Raw genomic sequence first — 4,751 nt, forward strand, 5'->3', positions numbered from 1 at the left:
GAAAACAAACACTCCAAACCGACATTTCACGGAAGTCACATGCAACGAAAATCTGTAACGCAAAAAAATGGCTCTGAGCACTATGGGACTTAACTGCTGTGGTCATCAGTCCCCTAGAACTTAGAACTACTTAAACCTAACTAACCTAAGGACATCACACACATCCACGCCCGAGGCAGGATTCGAACCTGCGACCGTAGCGGTCACGCGGTTCCAGACTGTAGCGCCTTTAACCGCTTGGCCACACCGGCCGGCATCTGTAACGCAACCATCTGTTCAAAATGGTTCAAATGGCTCTGAGCACTATGGGACTTAACTTCTGAGATCATCAGTCACCTAGAACTTACAACTAATTAAACCTAACTAACCTAAGGACATCACACACATCCATGCCCGAAGCAGGATTCGAACCTGCGACCGTAGCGGTCTCGCGGTTCCAGACTGTAGCGCCTAGAACCGCACGGCCACCCCGGCCGGCCAACCATCTGTGTTTGGCGTATTTATAACTATGTATTATTTATATTTTAGGACAATTAATCTGTAAAAAAAACACACCACATGTCAAAAGGAAAGCGTGTAAACCGTCTGAAGATGAATCACAACGAGTCGAAACCGGTAACGGTACCCTTTGAATAGAGGAACTGAAAGTGAATTTGTGGCTGGTTGCTGTCCTAACACCATCAACATTTGTGTTCAAATAATAGCCACGGTCTCCATCATGTTATCATATGACAAAATTGCAGAGAAGAAAGAGTTTCCTATATTGCAAAAATATTTAGTCAAAACTAAAGATCACACGGCAGAGCGGAGTGTGTAGGGCGGGTAAGTTCATCGCATCGGTTGATGGCGCTACTGCTGCTTACACAGGACAGGTGACGGATTGGTAGATGGCATTCACTAACGTGCAGTGTGTGGCAACGTCCACACCGGAAGCTTGCCCGGTGACGTCACGATCGGCTCAGTTCGGTGATTTACGCCGATCGATGGCAACTATATCTGTTTTCATCCGAACGCGCAGCAGGATATGATGAGCAATTGTATAGTCATTAATACCGTTTGCAGGGGAGGAAAATTCGAGAGCTGAATTTATGGCCCGTTTATGATTAATGCAGCCTGGGGATATAAATCTGCGAGCGTTCTCCAACTGCGAGGCGAACCCTCGCCGATGTGGAGGAGTCTGCCGCAGGGACGGAGGAGAGGAGGAGCTTCGAGTTGTAGGCGCAGTTAGGTGCGGGTCAATAGCGACCAGTCCTCAACCGACAGCGTCCGTGCGGCAAAGTCAACAAAAGCTTAGAAAAAGACTCTGAATAATGCAGGGCACGTAATGAAATACAGCACGCTGTTTCGGACTCGTATATACAAAACTCGCGAGTACGCCGCTGGACTGTTTGTTGAACTCGCACAGGGTTGTCGGAAATATATCACCCGTCAGCAAACATGCTATATACAGATACACATTCTCATCATTTCTGAATGACTGTAACATCCACCGTCCGTCCTAGTTTGTGCTTCCAGGGTTTCAAATACTGTACAGCTTTATCGTTTGAAAATGATGCAAGGCTCCCGTTATCTCTACATTACTGGCCATTAAAATTGCTACACCACGAAGATGACGTGCTACAGACGTGAAATTTAATCGACAGGAAGAAAATGCTGTGATATGCAAATGATTTGCTTTTCAGAGCATTCACACAAGGTTGGCGTGATGACTGGGTGTTGTGTGATGTCCTTAGGTTAATTAGGTTTAAGTAGTTCTAAGTTCTAGGGGACTGATGACCATAGCTGTTAAGTCCCATAGTTCTCAGAGCCATTCACACAAGGTTGGCGCCAGTGGCGACACCTACAACGTGCTGACATGAGGAAAGTTTCCAACCGATTTCTCATACACAGCAGTTGACCGGCGTTGCCTGGTGAAACGTTGTGATTCCTCGTGTAAGGAGGAGAAATGCGTACCAACAAGTTTCCGACTTTGATAAAGGTCGGATTGTAGCCTATCACGATTGCGGTTTATCGTATCGCGACATTGCTGCTTACGTTGGTCGAGATCCAATGACTGTTAGCAGAATATGGCATCCCTGGGTTCAGGAGGGTAATACGGAACGCCGTGCTGGATCCCAACGGCCTCGTATCACTTGCAGTCGAGATGACAGGCATCTTATCCGCATGGCTGTAACGGATCGTGCAGCCACGTCTCGTTCCCTGAGTCAACAGATGTGAACGTTTGCAAGACAACAACCATCTGCACGAACAGTTCGATGACGTTTGCAGCAGCATGGACTATCAGCTCGGAGCTCGGATGTTTACAGCATCATGATGGTCGCATCCGTGTTTGGCGACATCGCGGTGAACTCACATTGGAAGCGTGTATTCAGCATTGCCCTACTGGCGTATCACCCGGCGTGATGGTATGGGGTACCATTGGTTACACGTCTCGGTCACCTCTTCTTCGCACTGACGGCACTTTGAACAGCGGACGTTACATTTCAGATGTGTTACGACCCTTGGATCTACCCTACATTCGATCCCTGCGAAACCCTACATTTCAGCAGAATAATACACGACCGCATGTTGCAGGTCCTGTACGGACCTTTCTGGATACAGAAAATGTGCGACTGCTGCCCTGGCTAGCACATTCTCCAGATATATCATCAATTTAAAACGTCTGGTCAATGGTGGCCGAGCAACTGGCTCGTCACAATACGCCAGTCACTACTCGTGATGAAATGTGGTATCGTGTTGAAGCTGCATGGACAGTTGTACCTGTACACGCCATCCAAGCTCTGTGTGACTCAATGCCCAGGCATATCAAGGCCGTTATTACGGCCAGAGATGGTAGTTCTGGATACTGATTTCTCAGGATCTATGCACCCAGATTGCGTGAAAATGTAATGACATGTCAGTTCTTGTATAATATATTTGTCCAATGAATACTAGTTTATCATCTGCATTTCTTCTCGGTGTAGCAGTTTTAATGGCCAGTAGTGTACTAAACTAGGAATACGTGCAAATGTATAACCTGAAATATCCCCTGAATTGAAAAACCCTCTCATACACTGACGTTACAAATTACATAGTTGGAGTATTGTTGTACAGAAGGTACAAAATGGCTGTGCTTTGGTGGCACCGTCATTTGGACACAGGTGATTCATGTGAAAAAGTTTCCGATGTCATTATGGCTGGACGACAAGAATTAACACACTTTGAAAGCAGGTGGTAACTGGAGCAAGACACTTGAGACATTCCAGTTGGGAAATCGTTAAGAAATTCAATATTTCGAGATTCACAATGTCCAGATTGTGCTTAGGATACCAGATTTCAGGTACTATATCTCACCACGGGGATGACCTCCACTTAACAACCGAGAGCAGCAGTGTTTGCGTAGAGTTGTCAGTGCTAACAGACAAGGAACACTGCTTGAAATAACTGCTGACATGAATGTTGGAGGTACACTGTTGCGAAATTTGGCGTTAATGGGCAATACCAGCGGACGACGCAATTACCTTTGCTGATACCACGACATTGCCTGTTTCCCGGGTTCGATTCCCGGCGGAGTCAGGGATTTTCTCTGCCTCGTGATGACTGGGTGTTGTGTGATGTCCTTAGGTTATTTATGTTAAGTAGTTCTAAGTTCTAGGGGACTGATGACCATAGCTGTTAAGTCCCATAGTGCTCAGAGCCATTTGCACCATTTTTTGACATTGCCTGCAGAGCCTCTCCCGGGCTGTTGCCGGCCGAAGTGGCCGTGCGGTTAAAGGCGCTGCAGTCTGGAACCGCAAGACCGCTATGGTCGCAGGTTCGAATCCTGCCTCGGGCATGGATGTTTGTGATGTCCTTAGGTTAGTTAGGTTTAACTAGTTCTAAGTTCTAGGGGACTAATGACCTCAGTAGTTGAGTCCCATAGTGCTCAGAACCATTTGAACTGGGCTGTTGACCATAATTGTTGGAAATGAAATGATAATTAAATGGACACCCTAGCTGCAAACAGGCGTTGATGTACTTCATTGGGGACATGTTGAAAATGAGTGCCCCAACCGGGACTCGAACCCGGGATCTCCTGCTTACATGGCAGACGCTCTATCCATCTGAGCCACCGTGGGCACAGAGGATAGTGCGTCTGCAGGGACTTATCCCTTGCACGCTCCCCGTGAGATCCACATTCCCAACATGTCCACACCACATGTAAGCAGGAGATCCCGGGTTCGAGTCCCGGTCGGGGCACACATTTTCAACATGTCCCCAATGAAGTACATCAACGCATGTTTGCAGCTAGGGTGTCAATTTAATTATCATTTCATTTCTAGAAAAGTTGCATGGTGATCCACGGTAACTGTTCTTTCGGGAACAGATACTACCGTCATATATAGTTAAAATATGGCTTCCCGGCCATTGACCTTCTTGTGCGAACGCACACGCTATGCCCGAACTCGTACGGGACTTGGTAGATTAATCTGCCACGAGTAATGAGTATGATGGGCAAACATCTATTAGGCGCACTACGAATGTGGTGGTGTGGACATGTTGGGAATGTGGATCTCACGGGGAGCGTGCAAGGGATAAGTCCCTGCAGACACACTATCCTCTGTGCCCACGGTGACTCAGATGGATAGGGCGTCTGCCATGTAAGCAGGAGATCCCGGGTTCGAGTCCCGGTCGGGGCACACATTTTCAACATGTCCCCAGTGAAGTACATCAACGCCTGTTTACAATTGGGTGTCAATTTAATTATCATTTCATTTCTAGCAAAGCTGCAT

General features: G+C 47.2%; 1 non-coding gene across 1 annotated transcript; it reads right to left on the bottom strand.

Moving 5' to 3' along the window:
* Positions 1 to 4,023: 4,023 nt before the first annotated feature.
* Trnat-ugu (transfer RNA threonine (anticodon UGU)) lies at positions 4,024 to 4,098 on the bottom strand. The gene has a single exon. It is a non-coding gene; the product is annotated as a tRNA-Thr (tRNA).
* Positions 4,099 to 4,751: the final 653 nt, after the last annotated feature.

Source organism: Schistocerca nitens, chromosome 7 (genome assembly GCF_023898315.1).
Source record: "Schistocerca nitens isolate TAMUIC-IGC-003100 chromosome 7, iqSchNite1.1, whole genome shotgun sequence".
In the NCBI taxonomy this organism is placed as follows: Eukaryota; Metazoa; Arthropoda; class Insecta; order Orthoptera; family Acrididae; genus Schistocerca; species Schistocerca nitens.